This window comes from Panthera uncia, chromosome C2 (genome assembly GCF_023721935.1).
Source record: "Panthera uncia isolate 11264 chromosome C2, Puncia_PCG_1.0, whole genome shotgun sequence".
Taxonomy (NCBI): domain Eukaryota; kingdom Metazoa; phylum Chordata; class Mammalia; order Carnivora; family Felidae; genus Panthera; species Panthera uncia.
This window is the reverse complement of record NC_064810.1, coordinates 143,954,213-143,971,136: the sequence shown is the minus strand read 5'-3', so window position 1 is coordinate 143,971,136 and position 16,924 is coordinate 143,954,213.

Genomic DNA, 16,924 nt, shown 5'->3' with positions numbered 1-16,924 from the left:
CTTGCACCATCTAAAGTATTGCTCTGAATGTCATGATTGCCAACTACCTTCCAACGTTTATTTCAGCTTCTCCCCCATTCTCAGGCAGTTTTTCATCCATTTAATGCCCTCCTCCTCGAAGGGGGGAAGTCCTGGAGGGCAGAGGGAGCTTGGTATTCTGTGGTGAACAAAGTTTGCTGTGGTCTGAATTTCAGATTGTTGAATGGAGAGGTATGGGTGAGAAGAGGCTGAAAATCATGTCAACCCTGTGATCTGAAGAATGAGCCATTGAGCATTTTATGAATTAGTGATGTGTTAAGATTTTTTTTTTAATTTTAATTTTTTTTTAATTTTTAAAATTTACATCCAAATTAGTTAGCATATAGTGCAACAATGATTTCAGGAGTAGATTCCTTAATGCCCCTTACCCATGTAGCCCATCCCCCCCCCACAACCTCTCCAGCAACCCTCTGTTCTCCATATTGAAGAGTCTCTTATGTTTTGTCCCCCTCCCTGTTTTTATATTATTTTTGCTTCCCCCCCCGTTCTGTGTCTTAAAGTCCTCATATGAGTGAAGTCATATGATATTTGTCTTTCTCTGACTAATTTTGCCAACATAATACCCTCTAGTTCCATCCATGTAGTTGCAAATGGCAAGATTTCATTCTTTTTGATTGCCGAGTAATACTCCATTGTGTATATATATACCCCATCTTCTTTATCCATTTATCCATCGATGTATTTGGGCTCTTTCTATATTTTGGCTATTGTTGATAGTGCTGCTATAAATACTGGGGTGCATGTGCCCCTTCAAAACAGCACACCTGTGTCCCCTGGATAAATACCTGTAGTGCAATTGCTGGGTCGTAGGGTCGTTCTATTTTTAATTTTATGAGGAACCTCCATACTATTTTCCAGAGTGGCTGCACCAGTTTGCGTTCTCACCAGCAGTGCAAAATAGATCCTCTTTCTCTGTATCCTCACCAAAATCTGTTGTTGCCTACATTGTTAATGTTAGCCATTCTGACGGGTATGAGGTGATATCTCATTGTGGTTTTGATTTGTATTTCCCTGATGATGGGTGATGTTGAGCATTTTTTCATGTGTCAGTTGGCCATCTGGATGTCTTCTTTGGAGAAGTGTCTATTCATGTTTTTGCTCATTTCTTCACTGGATTACTTGTAATTTGGGTGTTGAGTTTCATAAGTTCTTTATAGATTTTGGATACTAACCCTTTATCTGATCTGTCGTTTGCAAATATCTTCTCCCATTCCATCAGTTGCCTTTTAGTTTTGCTGATTGTTTTCTTCGCTGGGCAGAAGCTTTTTATTTTGATGAGGTCCCAGTAGTTCATTTTTGCTTTTGTTTTCCTTGCCTCTGGAGACGTGTTGAATAGGAACTTGCCGTGGCCAAGATCAAAAAGGTTTTTGCCTGCTTTCCCCTTGAGGATTTTGATGACTTTCTGTCTTACCTTTAGGTCTTTCATCCATTTTGAGTTTATTTTTGTGTATGGTGTAAGAAAGTAAATGGTCCAGGTTCATTCTTCTGCATGTCACTGTCCAGTTTTCCCAGCACCACTTGCTGAAGAGACTGTCTTTATTCCACTGGGTATTCTTTCCTGCTTTGTCAAAGATTAGTTGGCCATACATTTGTGGGTCCATTTCTTGGTTCTCTATTCTGTTCCATTGATCTGAATGTCTGTTCCTGTGCTAGTACCATACAGTCTTGATGATTACAGCTTTGTAAAACAGCTTGAAGTCCGGGATTGTGATGACTTCTGCTTTGGTTTTCTTTTTCAAGATTGCTTAGGCTATTCAGGGTCTTTTCTGGTTCCACACAAATTTTAGGATTATTTGTTCTAGCTCTGTGAAGAATGCTGGTGTTATTTTGATAGGGATTGCATTGAATATGTAGATTGCTTTGGGTAGTATCGACATTTTTAACAATATTTATTTTTCCTATCCAGGTGCATGGAATACTTTTCCATTTTTTTGTGTGTCTTCTTCAATTTCTTTCATAAGCTTTCTATAGTTGTCAGTGTATAGATTTTTCACCTCTTTGGTTAGATTTATTCCTAGGTATTTTATGGTTTTTGGTGCAATTGTAAATGGGATCGATTCCTTGATTTCTCTTTCTGTTGCTACATTGTTGGTGTATAGGAATGCAACCGATTTCTGTGCATTGATTTTATATCCTGCGACTTTGCTGAATTCATGGATCAGTTCTAGCAGTGTTTTGGTGGAATCTTTTGGGTTTTCCATATAGAGTATCATGTCATCTGTGAAGAGTGAAAGTTTGACTTCCTCCTGGCCGATTTTGAGGCCTTTTATTTCTTTGTGTTGTCTGATTGCAGAGGCTAAGACTTCCAATACTATGTTGAATAACAGTGGTGAGAGTGGACATCCCTGTCTTGTTCCTGATCTTAGAGGGAAAGCTCTCAGTTTTTCCCCATTGGGGATGATATTAGCGTTGGGTCTTTCATATATGGTTTTTATGATCTCAAGGTATGATCCTTCTATCCCTACTTTCTTGAGGGTTTTTATCAAGAAAGGATGCTGTATTGTGTCAAACGCTTTTTCTGCATCTATGGAGAAGATTATATGGTTCTTATCCTTTCTTTTATTGATGTGATGAATCACATCAATTGATTTTTTTGCAGATATTGAACCAGCCTTGCAACCCAGGTATAAATCCCACTTGGTTGTGGTGAATAATTTTTTTAATGTATTGTTGGATCCAGTTGGCTAATTTCTTGTTGAGGATTTTTACATCCATGTTCAGCAGGGAAATTGGTCTATAGTTCTCCTTTTTAGTGGGGTCTCTGTCTGGTTTTGGAATCAAGGTAATGCTGGCTTCATAGAAAGAGTTTGGAAGTTTTCCTTCCATTTCTATTTTTTGGAACAGCTTCAAGAAAATAGGTATTAACTCTTCCTTAAATGTTTGGTAGAATTCCCCTGGAAAGCCATCTGGCCCTGGACTGTTGTTTTTTGGGAGACTTTTGATTACTAATTTGATTTCTTTACTGGTTATGAGTCTGTTCAAATTTTCTATTTCTTCCTGTTTCAGTTTTGGTAGTTTAGATGTTTCTAGGAATTTGTCCATTTCTTCAAGATTTCCCATTTTATTGGCGTATAATTGCTCATAATATTCTCTTATCATTTTTTTTAACGTTTATTTATTTTTGAGACAGAGACAGAGCATGAACGGAGGAGGGTCAGAGAGAGGGAGACACAGAATCTGAAACAGGCTCCAGGCTCTGAGCTGTCAGCACAGAGCCCAACGCGGGGCTCAAACTCACGGACTGCGAGATCATGACCTGAGCCGAAGTCGGCCACTTAACCAACTGAGCCACCCAGGCGCCCCTCTTATTATTGTTTTTATTTCTGCTGTGTTGGTTGTGATTTCTCCCCTTTCATTCTTGATTTTATTTATTTGGGTCCTTTCCTTTTTCTTTTTGATCAAACTGGTTAGTGGTTTATCAATTTTGTTAATTCTTTCAAAAATTCAGCTTTTGGTTTCATTGGTCTACTGTTTTGTTTTTTGTTTTTTGTTTTTTGGTTTCGATAGCATTAATTTCTGCTCTAATCTTTGTTACTTCCTATCTTCTGCTGGTTTTGGGTTTTATTTGCTCTTCTTTTTCCAGCTATTTAAGGCATAAGATTAGGTTGTGTATCTGAGATCTTTCTTCCTTCTTTAGGAAGGCCTGGATTGCTATATACTTCCCTCTTATGTCCCAGAGGTTTGGGGTTGTGGTGTTATCATTTTCATTGGCTTCCATGAGCTTTTTAATTTCCTCTTTAACTTCCTGGTTAGCCCATTCATTATTTAGTAGAATGGTCTTTAGTCTCCAAGTATTTGTTACCTTTCCAATTTTTTTCTTGTGGTTGATTTCGAGTTTCATAGTGTTGTGGTCTGAAACTATGCACTGTATGATCTCAATCTTTTTGTACTTGTTGAGGGCTGATTTGTGTCCCAGTATGTGGTCTATTCTGGAGAATGTTCCATGTGCACTGGAGAAGAATGTATATTCTGCTGCTTTAGGATGAAATGTTCTGAATACATCTGTTAAGTCCATCTGGTCCAGTGTGTCATTCAAAGCCATTGTTTCCTTGTTGATTTTTTTATTAGATGATCTGTCCATTGCTGTGAGTGGGGTGTTGAAGTCCCCTACTATTATGGTATTATTATCAATGAGTTTATGTCTGTGATTAATTGATTTATGTAATTGGGTCCTTCCACATTTGTCACATAAATGTTTATAATTGTTAGGTCTTCTTGGTGGATAGATCCCTTAATTATGATATAATGCCCTTCTTCATGTCTTGATACAGTCTTTATTTTAAAGTCTAGATTATCTATATAAGTATGGCTACTCTGGCTTTCTTTTGTTGATCATTAGCATGATAGATGGTTTTCTATTCCCTTACTTTCAATCTGAAGGTGTCTAGGTCTAAAGTGGGTCTCTTGTAAACAGCATATAGATGGATCTTGTTTTCTTATCCATTCTGTTACCCTATGTCTTTTGATTGGAGCATTGAGTCCATTGACATTTAGAGTGAGTACTGAAAGATATGAATTTATTGCCATTATGATGCTTGTCGAGTTGGAGTTTCTGGTGGTGTTCTCTGGTCCTTTCTAGTCTTTGTTGCTTTGGGTCTTTATTTGGGTTTTTTTTCTTCGTCTGTTCTCCCCTCAGGGTGTTCCCCTTAAAATTTCTTGCAGGGCTGGTTTAGTGGTCAGAAACTCCTTTAATTTTTCTTTGTCTGGGAAACTTTTAATCTCTCCTCTTTTGAATGACAGCCTTGCTGGATAAAGAATTCTTGGCTGCATATTTTTCCAGTTCAGCACATTGAGTATATCCTGCCATTCCTTTCTGGCCTGCCAAATTTCTGTGGATATGTCTGCTGCAAACCTGATCTGTCTTCCCTTGTAGCTTAGGGACTTTTTTCCACTTGCTGCTTTCATGATTCTCTCCTTGCCTGAGTATTTTGTGAATTTGACTATGATATGCCTTGTTGATGGTCGGTTTTTGTTGAATCTAATGGGGGTACTCTGTGCTTCCTGGATTTTGATGTCTGTGTCTTTCCCCAGGTTAGGAAAGTTTTCCACTACGATTTGCTCACATAATCCTTCTACCCCTATTTCTCTCTCTTCCTTGTCTGGGACCCCTATGATTCTGATGTTGTTCCTTTTTAATGAGTCACTGATTTCTCTAATTCTTAAATCATGCTCTTTTGCCTTAGTCTCCCTTTTGTTTTCCTGCTTCATTATTCTCCATAAGTTTGTCCTCTGTATCACTATTTCTCTGTTCTGCCTCATCCACCCTTGCCACCATGGCATCCATTTGAGATTGCAGCTCAGTTATACCATTTTTTATTTCATCCTGACTGGCTTTTACTTCTTTTATCTCCGCAGAAAGGGATTCTAATCTTTTTGACTCCAGCTAGTATTCTTATTATTGTGATTCTAAATTCTGGTTCAGACATCTTGCTTATATCTGTTGGTTAAGTCCCTGGCTGTCGTTTCTTCCTGCCCTTTCTTTTGGGGTGAATTCCTTTGTTTTGTCATTTTGAAGGGAGAAAATTAATTAATGAGGTAAAAAATTTAAAGTAAAAAATTAAAATTAAAAACTATTAAAATTAAAAAATTGAAAACAAACATATACAAAATCGAGTAAATGATGCTAGATCCTAGGTGTGTTTTGGTCTGGGTGTTGAAAGGGGCTTGATAGATTAGAGAAAAAAGGGGAAAGAAAGAAAAAAAAGGAAATCATTTGAAAATTTGAAAAAATGAATACACTGAAGTAGAATAAAATGAAATGATGGAAGTAAAATAGAATTTGGAAAAATTTACACAAGTTAAAAAATATAGTTGAAAAAATTTAAAGAAAAATACTTTATTTTTATTTTTATTTTTATTTTTTTTAACATTTATTTATTTTTGAGACAGAGAGAGAGAGACAGCATGAACAGGGGAGGGTCAGAGAAAGAGGGAGACACAGAATCTGAAGCAGGCTCCAGGCTCTGAGCTGTCAGCACAGAGCCCGACGTGGGGCTCGAACCCGTGGACCGCGAGATCATGACCTGAGCCGAAGTCGGACGCTTAACCGACTGAGCCACCCATGCGCCCCAAGAAAAATACTTTTAATAAAAATTGAAAAAAACAGATTTTTTCTCTTTCTGTATTCAATAAAAAGAAACAAAAAAGAGAAAAAAGAAAAAAAAAGAAAATTGAATAGATAGACTGATCAGACTGAAATACGACTGAAATTTCTTCGTTTTCCCCTAGAAGTCAAACTGTGAAGCACTTTACAGTCCACAAACTAAGCAGTAGGAGGGACTTATGTTCCTGAAGAGCAAGGTTGGCCCAGTTGGGCGTGGCTTAGTGTCATGGCTCCGTTTCCCACTAGATGGCGCTGCTTAGCTTACTGGGGTGGATTATTGTGGCGCTTGTAGGTGTGTATGCTCATGCGCAGGAGCAGTGAAAATGGCGGCACCCAGCTACCCAGTCTCTAGTATTGGAACTCTGTTCTCCCCACCAGCAATTGCTCACCCATCCTTTGTCTTCTGCTTCTGTCCGCTCCCCGCTTTTACACCGTTTGTGACCAAGCCCCAGGCAGCACCTCCCTCCTGAGTTTTATCTCAGATGCGGCTGTGTTTCCCGACCCCTCACTTCTGAGGGACTGCGGCTTTGACCCCTCTGCCCCTCTGGGGGAGGGTCTCACTGAGCAGTGGCCCCCAGCTGGCCCCACCCAGGAATGTTCCCAGAACCATGCTGCTGCCAAAGCCCAGAGACTGTGGCCAGGTGTCAGCCCCCCCAGAGAAAGTTCCCGAGATCATGTAGCAGCAGCGGTTCAGGGATTGTGGCAAATCAAAACACGCTTCTGGTGCCAGGCTTGACCCCCAGCGACCTTGTTCCAGCACCAGTAAGGTTTTTAATTTTAGAAGTGTCACAGTTAATTCTGGGTAGGGGGAATATAAATGTTCTTTTTATCATTCTTTGTACGTTTCTATATTTTCAAAAGTCTAACTCAAATGAAGTAAACAGAACTTACTCTGGCTATAGAATAGAGAAAGGGTTGGAAAAGATGCACTGCCTGTATCAGGTGAAAATTGGTGATAGTGATGCCTACAGGAGACAATGATATGTGTTAACTGTGGCAGTGCCCCAGTAGGCGTGGAGATTCACAAAGGGATTGAAGCACGTGTAGGAGGTAGAATTGGGATCGGATGTGGAGGGGGTGGGGTCGGGTGGGGTGAAGGAAACAGGTGTCCTTAATGTTTCTGGAAGTGTCAGCTGGGTGAGTGATGGTCCACACAGGAAGACAGGTAGAAAGTGATTATGTCCACTTGGGAGAGCTCGAAGGGTCTGTCAGTTATCTCAGGAAAGACGCCTTCCAGGCATTGGATGTCTGAGTCTGCAGTGCTGGAGGAGGTCCAGATTTGGGCACCATTGGTGTGTGGACGCCACAGGAGTGCATGAGACACTACGGGAGAGTGAGGGCAGGGCGAGGGCTAAAAGTTGGGACCATTTACAGGCACGGCAGTGTTAGAGGAAAGAGACTAAGAAGAAGTGGATGAAGAGCTTGTTTGATAAAGAAACAAGTCACCAATTGTGCCAGAAAGATCAAGTGAGATAATTCTGATAAACCATCTTTGATTGAATTTAGCAATAAGAAGGTTTCCGGGGAGAACAGTGGTGGTGGGATGGCAGGGCAAGTAGGCAGATTACAACGTTTTCAAGATTTATTAATAATAACAGCGGCTCTTTTGAGAGCTTGTCCTGTGCTAAGGTCTTTCCCAATATTGCCATATTTTATATAAATAATAATCTAATGAGTAGAACAGATACGAACTCCATCTTACCTGAGAAGAACATAGGTTAAATGTTGTGCCCAGGATCACACGAGTCGGGTGTCAGAAGAACATCTCTGACTCATTCTGCTTCAATCCAAGCCTATTGAGCTTATTGGCAAGGAGAAAGAGCGATGGGTGTAGGCTCTGCTTTCAGCAGCTGGAATGTGATGTGGGAGAGAGAGGAAGAGAGAACTGGAAGGGCCAGCCCATGGAGAAGAGGGGACTTGCTTGTCTGCTTTCAAGATGGGATAACCAGAAGTATACTTAAATGATGATGGAGAGGAAACTGGCAGAAAGGGAGAAGTTGCCGATCTGGAGAGAGAAGAGTTGCTGATCTGGAGAGAGGAGAGTTTATCCACAGGGTGGGTGTCCTGAGAAGGTAGCACAGGGTGGGGTGGGATCTAGAATATTCCATTCTCACTAACACTTAGTGACAGCAGTAGTCGTGATCCCAGGCAGGTGTGTTGGAAATACTAGGTTGTCGAGGGCGTTCTTGCCCGATGGCTTCTATTTTCTCTGGAGGAGGAGGTAAGAATGAAGACTTACATTCGCTGGTGCACAGAAGGGAGGGAGGGCAGACAAGAGCAATGGAGACAGGCAAGCCGATTGATGGAGGCAGGCAAGACTGCAGGCCCAGTGGGGGTCGGAGACCATGAGGCTGAAATGAAACAGATGTGGGGCAGAGGAAGGGTGAGAAAAGCCTAGCCTGGACCAGTGTTTGAGAAGCGTTCGTTGAAAACAGGTAGGTAGATAGATGGTGTTGAGTTTACACTGACCTTGTGTCTTCCCCTGATATTAATTTATTTTTAAAATTTAATCTACCACACCAGTGAGCTGTTAGTCCTTTTCTCATAAAAGGAGAGGAAAAAAAACAAACCCCTCATTGATGTGACTTGTGTGGAAGTTGAGATGTCAGAGAAATAGAAGGCCTCTGATAAGCTTATGTTCTATATTACCTTCCTCTGCTCCTTCAGTTCTAGAAGTCTCTCGAAACTGGGGCAAAGAGATAAGCGAGAGGGAGGAGGAGGAGGAAATGAGGATGGGGGCGAGATGAGGAGAGGGGGACCCTGGTGTCGCTTTGGGGTCCTGGGACACCAGTATTATAAAGAATTCCAATATTCCTTGAGCTCGCTGGCATTTCTTTACCTGGATTTTCATTTTGTGGAAATGGCCGGTTCACACGGTGACTTTGTAGTTCACAGCAGTGACTGACAGCTTCACAAACCAGGCCTGATGTCTGACAGACAGCTACACGTCTGCCGCTAAGTGTTGGATCTGAACTTCTGCGCGGCTTTGCAATCCCCGGCATGGAGATGCCTCTTGGGCTCCTCAGTCTTTGCCTGGCTCTCTTTCTTCCTGCTCTTCTCTGATTTCTGGACGGTGTTTCATGCATCATTTTCCCGACAGGAAGTGTTGAAGCCCAGGTGAAAATCCAGGTGCAGTGATTGGCCTTGATTTGAATGAACTGTGTTTTAGAATCAGGGCTGGGATGGCTTTGAGGGTGACCGCTCGAATCTCTCTTCCATGGAGATCTGCCCCTCTCCCTGGGAGAACAGAGTCACTTTGGTGGCCATGGACATATTACTTTTGGTGCTTTCAATCGAACACCTAATGGGTTATGTCACTATGCACAATTGGCCTTAAATCGCGAGCTCTTTAACCAAGTCGCAGAGGAGCTGAAATATGAACAAGATTTTTAGACTAAATTGCCCTTCTTTTTGGGGAATTCTCGTGAGTGAGGGATTCCAATGTCCTAACTGGAATTCTATGACACTGAGCCAGGTTTCATGATGCAAACATTTATCCTCTTTGACAGTTGCATACAAATCAGTCTTTCATGTTATTCGGTTATCAGATAATATTAAGTGCCTACCATGTTCCAGGCACTATTGTAAAGGGACTCTTCTCTTTCATGCCTTCTGTGGGCACACCTTTCTTCCTGTGATTAAGACCAAGTACTTGGAGGGAGGAATCAGAGCCCCAATTTATTGAACACCTTCTATGCTCCACACTGTCATCACGTCTAGGCTCACCAAGAACACATTAGGGTAAGAAGTGTTACATCCATTTTGCAGATCTGGAAGTTGAGGCTTAGACGTGTGAAGTAATTTACCAGCAAATGGCCGGACAAATGGCAAATTGAACTCTTGTGTATTCATCTTCAAAATTCATACTCTGTCTACCAGTTGAACTGTCAGAGGAGAAAAACAGAAAGGAAGTAAAGATTTCAATTTTCAAGGACGAAGATTATTTCCTCATACAATTGTATTTTAGCCCTAGGAGCAGCCATTTACTGTTTTATCCTAGATGGGGTCGCTCTAGGAGTTACTCTCTCAGCAATGAGCCTGCATGTGAGGTCACAGACTGGCTATAAAAATATTTACTTGGAAAGGTAAATATGAAGACCTCATTCACAAGTCAGGGCTAACCGGAGAGACCTTTGCTGCCATGGAAAGCTATGTAGGCTATAAATCATCACTCATTTTGTACTCATTCTCCCATCCACTTGATTATCATTAGTTGATGTTCAACAAGGAGCCAACAGCAAGAAGGGAGGGGGATATCTTAGTTGAATGCTCCTGGGGTCCCTTTGCCTATGTCATCTGTTAAGCCTCACACTTACTCTACAAGGTAGAGACACAGGGCAGGGGAGGGGGATGCAGGAATTTACACAAGAGAACATTCAGGATTTGGACTCAAGTGTGCTGGGCTCCAAAGTCTTTACTTGTACTGCTCTTTTACTGCAATAAAGAGGGGATTTAAGGAATTTCTCGGGGTGGAGAAGGGAGTAAATGAGGGGCTCGATGTTGCCACAGCTGCAGACAGACCCTTTCCTCAATCTCCTGGACTTTTGCTGTCTTTCCTTTCATTTCAAAGGGGAGCTTATTTAGAACTGCGAACGCTGACTTCAGCTACATGCTACTTTCGTGAATTTCCTCAGTGGATATTGCAAGGCTCTCTAGGTCTTTCCCCAGGAACGTCAACATCTGGCAATGATACAAGGTGGAAGGAACACTGCGTTGGGAGTTGGGAGGCTCAATGGAGCCCTAGGTCTACTGAGTGGCTGTGCGTCCTTGGGAAAGACCCTCAAAGTCTTTTACACAAACTTCTCAGACTCTTACTTTCTTTGCATTTTAAATGGGTATCAGTGCAGATGCTGTATTCATTTACTCACTCAGTCGTTTAGTCATTGACTTATCTAATCTTTCATTCATCCATTTGTTCCTGTGCAGGACCATAGTCTAGCTGTGGCAGTTACAGAGGTACACAAGACAGACACCATGCCTGGTCTTAAGCAGCTTACATTCTATTGAGGAGACTGACCATCAACAATAGTTCACTCTATGAATGAGACAGTTTCAGATCGTTTTAAGTACCATAGAGAAAGGGAGAAAAAAACAAAACAAACAAACAAACAAAAACTAAACAGGGTCTCCAATAGAGAGGGATGGCACAAGGTAGAGAGGAGAGCAGGTTAGATTGGGTGGCTAGAGAGGGCTCTCCAAGAAGATTTCATATGAACTGGGATCATAATAAAAGAAGAGGCCAGTGGAGGTAAGGATGCCCAGGGAAGGAAGAGAACAAAGAAAAGAGAACTGGGGGCGCCTGGGTGGCTCAATTCATGAAGCATCTGACTTTTGATTTCGGCTCAGGTCATGATCTCATGGTTTGTGAGTTCTAGCCCCACACTGGGCTCTGTGCTGACAGTCCAGAGACTGCTTGGGATCTTGCTGTCTCCTCTCTCTCTGCCCCTCCCTCCTCTCAAAATAAATGAATAAACATTAAAAATATATTTTAAAAAAAGGAAAAGGGAACTGAATGTAGTTGGAGTGTTTGAGGAACAGAGGGGACACCATGGATGACCAACCTCAGGACCCAGTGACAGAGTATGTGTGAAGATACCTTGTATATTCTAAATAATTATATGCAAACTGCCTATTAGTTTTATTTCCTTTCCTCCCACTCAACTTCCTTCCCTCCGTCCCTTCCGTGTGTCTTCTATGCCAGTGCTTCCCAAACTCTGATTAAAGACAAAACAATAGCAGTCTTATTTTATTTTATTTCCAATCTGTTGCGGACTGGCACTTTTGTAAAATGTCCCAGTCCTATGAAATAACCACAGAGCTTGCTTTCTTTTCTTTTTTATTTATTGTGTGAGAGAGAGAGAGCGTGCATGAGTAGGGGCGAGGCAGAGAGAGGGGGAGAGAATCCCAAGCGGACTCCGCACTGTCCGTGCACAGTCCGACGTGAAGCTCAAACTCATGAACAGTGAGCCGAGATCAAGAGTCGGACGCTTGGCCGACAGCTAAGCCCTCCAGGCTCCCCTCTAAATGCTGACCTTAACTCCTGCCCTTCCCTCTTAGCGGGCTGGTGAGGGCTGGTAGTGCACGGTTCATGGACCACACCTTGAATAGCACTTTCCTACGTGGCGGGCTTTCGTGGCCCAGTCCTGCACTCACAGGCTTGGTTACTGGGGGTCGCTGACCACTGAACAAACTCTGTGACCCCGTGTCATGACTGGCTTTGGTGCCGGGGAGCACAGAGGAGAGTGCGTTTTGTCCCGCCCAGTTGGGCCCGGCGAAGGTCCCCTGCAGGAAGGGGTGACGTTTACGAAGAATTGAGTTTGAAGGTTGAGTGGGAGTTTGCCATGTAGATGAGGAAGAGAGCAGAGAAACGGCATCCGTTACTTTGCCTACTTGTCGGTGTGTCATAGGAATAAGGAGCATTTCATTTCAGTGGGGTGTGGGGCTCAGAGGCATCCTCCAGGCACCGATGGCAGCAAATAATACTCTGGGCCTTAGCGTATTATTCTCCGATCATGATAGACCCTCCAAACTCTCGGAGACGGGAGCCTGGAGGCCTGTGCAAAGAATCACTCTTCGTTTTTCCTGCTACTGCTATATAATAAAACAGCCCAATTAGCGCAGAGCCAGGGCGGCCCCGGGGGGGGAGACTTCACAGGGACTCCAGGAGGAGAGCAACGACAGGCGGGCATTTCCCACTAGGTCTCAATTCCTTTTACTGAGTTTGAAAAGCCAGGGGGGAAGTGTCCAACAAGGATAGGATCCTTGCCAAGGTGAATTTCAGGCCGACTCGAACAGGCTTGAGCGAGAATGGCTGAGTCTGAAGTGGGGAAAGGACAAGGTTATTAAAGCTATCAAAGCGAGCCTTGGGTTATTTGTAACAGCCCAGGCTAGCTCCTCTGCACCCTGGAACGGAAGTGCCGAGAGTGGAGGGCCCTGCGCCCTGCCTGCTGCCATAACAGATAAATACGAATGTCACATTCCCAAGAGCAGTAACGTTTGTCAGCGGTGACCTAGGGATTTTTCTGATACCCCCACAGTTTGCTAGATTTTTCACCACTCGGGAGGTCTCAGTCCTGTTAGAAAGCAAAACAAAACAACTCCCCCCCAAACCCCAAATCCTAGAGACTCTTGGATCCTAAGGACAGAAAATAAGTCTCGCTTTGCGTTCATTTTCTGAACTACTGAAAATCAAACAGAGACTGTTGGGGAGACTTAACCAATGGAGTGTTCCTCTAGGTGAGGAAATGGGATTGCTCTGGGCTCTCTTTTGAATAGCTACTTTTGGTTTGGCAGACATAAGCTCATTATCCCTTCCTTGGATACTTTTTCTTGCCCTGTGATAAAAAAAAAAAAAAATTCTTGGAAATGTAAGATTTGAAAAGAGCCCAGCAGTCCATGAAAAGGATTGTATCTTATCACTCGGTCTCAGGCTCCATGGGCACCACAAGTTTCCCTGGGCTAGAATTGTTTCCTACAGAGGAACGCCTCATTCGTGGCAATTTGAAGCCGGGTGGTTCAGGGCTTTAGACTTTGGAGTCATAGAGACTCAGTGTTTAATTTCGACCCTGCCACTTCATCCCCGGTGGACATGATTTCATCTCTCTGAATCTCTATTCCTCAGGTGTAACACGGGATAATGGTAGCACTTAGGAAGGGTCCTTGTTAAGCTTTAAATGACGTAGGGCAAGGGGGGTCCTCAGCTCAGTATGTGATTCATGGTAGGGAATGCTTTCAATTCATGCTAGATGCTATCAGCACACTATTCATTATTACCTTTGTGGCGGACTCACCACAAAGAGGGGTGGGGACCTGTCACTAAGTCTCTTCTCCGCTGACACCATTGCTGCATGTGACAATCAGGCTACTTTCCTTCTACTGATTGCCCTACTCCCTTCCATCAATCATACAACCAGTGTGTAGATGTCTTAACTCATTGGTCTGAGGCCTCCATGAACTTATACCCTGGTGCTAGCCGCCGTGGCGGACATAGAAAATGGACTAAAAATGGCAGACAGCCGTTGATATTTACCAAACATCCATGTCGGGCCTCCTCCACTTCACCTTACTCTGTTCTCTGCCCTGCAAAGTAGGTATATTATTCCCATTTCACAAATGAGGCAAGAGGTCCCGAGAGGTCGACCTGCCTAAGTTCCCACAGCAAGGAAGAGGAACAACTGGATTTGCACCCAGATCTTTGTACCTTCCGAAATAGCGTTGTCTTATTGCAACACCCCGTTGCCTTTATCGAGCTCACCAGCTAGTTAGGTAAGAGAAAAGGCACCTAATACGAGGCAGGGTGTAGACCAATAGAATGCTACAACGTTTGAATTGGGAGAGCAGTGGCAGAACGCGTTGACCACTTTGCCTGCCTCGTCTACGCCCTCTTGCCCGAGATTGCGTATCCACGGCCGCTGCTGGGTGAGCAGTGGGAAACGTGCCCGGGCCTAGTAGCCACAGCAGCCTAGATCAGGGGCGGGCCCTTGACCCAAGCTCATTCCATTATTTTAGGCATTAGTTGGAGTTGGGTGTTTGAATTAGGAGATCGTGTAGAGACAGGGATCATATACTAATATCATCTTATTGTGTAACAAATTATCACAAAACTAGCAGATTCAAACAACACCCACTTAACTAGCTAGCAGTTATGTAGGTCACAAGTCCAAGCCGTGTGTGGTTGGGTTCCTACAAGGCTTACCGTCTTACAGGGCTGAAACTGTTCGCTGAGCCTTCTATGGAGGCTCTGGGGGAAGAATCCACTTCCAAGTTTTTTGAGGCTGTTAGCCAAATTCAGTTTTCGTATGTGGTTGTAGAACTGAAGCTCTTGCTTCCTTGCTCATGGTTAACTGGGATTGGTTCTTGGTTCCTAGAGGCTACCGGCAATTCTTGCCATGTGGCACCGTCCACTTCCAAAACCAGCAATGGCGAAGCTCCTTCATGTTTAATCCTTCTCATACTTCTAATCGTTTTCTCAGGAAGAGCCCAGACCCTTTTAAGGTTCCCCTGATTAGGCTAGGTCCACCTGCATAGTACCCTTTACTTAAAGTCAACTGTGCCGTATAATATGACCTAATGATAGAGTTGAAATCCGTCACATTCATAGTCTTGGCGATTATGCAGGTATGTACGTCAGGGAGTGGAGAATCTTGGGGGTCGTGTTAGAATTTTGCCTAACAGATATGTAACTCTCATATGCAAAGAGAGTAAAACAAAAAACTGGAAGGAAAAAGAGACTGAGAGAAAGACAGAGACAGAGACACAGAATGAAGAGACATGGAACAGCAGAGGCAGTGAGCAAAGGCAGGGCCAAAGCTGGGCCACCCTGGAAGAATGGACTCATGCATGCCATCTGGCGTCAGAGATTAGCTGTCCTTTTTCCCCCCGACACAATTCCAGTTTCCAGGCAGACCCTGGTAAATTTCAACCTCCAGCCCTTCGATTCTGTGAAAGATCCTGGTGTGCCTGTAATTAATTCTCCTTTATACTTTTTTAAAAAAATTGTTTAATCTTTCTTTCTTTCTTTCTTTCTTTTCTTTCTTTTCTTTCTTTCTTTCTTTCTTTCTTTCTTTCTTTCTTTCTTTCTTTCTTTCTTTCTTTTTGAGAGAGTGAGAGCAGGGGAGGAACAGAGAGAGAGAGGGAGACACAGAATCTGAAACAGGCTCCAGGCTCTGAGCTGTCAGCACAGAGCCCGACGCGGGGCTTGAACTCCCAAACCATGAGTTCATGACCTGAGCTGAAGTTGGACACTTAACCGACTGAGCCACCCAGGCGCCCCAATTCTCCTTCATCCTTATCCAAACTTGAGTAAGCTTCTGTTTTCTATAACTGAGTGAATACGAATCTCTATCCATAATTAGAAACAATCTCAATCAATTCAGAGACATCTAGCTTCCTCTGGTTTTGGATACATGCTGCCTGTGCCCCTCTCAGACCAGGATAGTCTTCTCATCTCAAGATACTTGGTTACAACTACAAACTTCCTTTTGCCAGGTAAGGTACTGTATTCACAGGTTGCAGGGATTGGGACCCGAGCATCTCTGGTGGTGGTTAGGGTGATTCAGCTCACCAGAGTAGGTGTGCATTGTTGAGTCAAATGACTTGAGTTCAGATCTCAACCCTGACATTTCCTGGAGTCATGACCTCAGACAAATTAGTCTCTCTGCACCTCAACTATTAAATGGGGACAAAAATAAGAACGTATACATTGCATCATTATCATAAGGATCAAATGAGGTAATTAATGAAAAGTATTTATTCCAGAATACAGTAAACATTCAACAAATGTTGGTTGCTATTGTTTACATTGATGTTATTTAGGGCCATTTTCATCTGCTGCTAGGAGTTCTTCTGTGTTTCTCCAGGAGCTTCCTCCATCTCACCCTTTGTCCCTATGGTTCAGGTGGGGCTGAATTTACTCCTAGCCTCAGGGCTGGGTGTGGAACCTGGCCTACCTCACCAATATGATTTCCTTGCCTTGGTCCCTGGGATGAATTCAAGGATGGATATGGGAGCCAAACTGGTTCAGGCAGCATCAATCTCTGACTTTTCTAGGAATGACCAGGAAGGAAATATTTCCATGGCTTCCCTGAGAGCAGAATGTGTGAAGCACTAGCTAATGGCACTCTTTTTCTTCCTCCTCCTCCTTCTCCTCCTCTTTCTTCTTCTCCTTCTCCATTCTTCTCTTCTTCCCCCTCCCTTCTTCTGCTTTGCCTCCTCCTCCTCCCTCACCCTACTCCTCTTCCTTCTTCTTCTTTTCCTTCTTCCCATGCCCCTTCTTCACTTTCT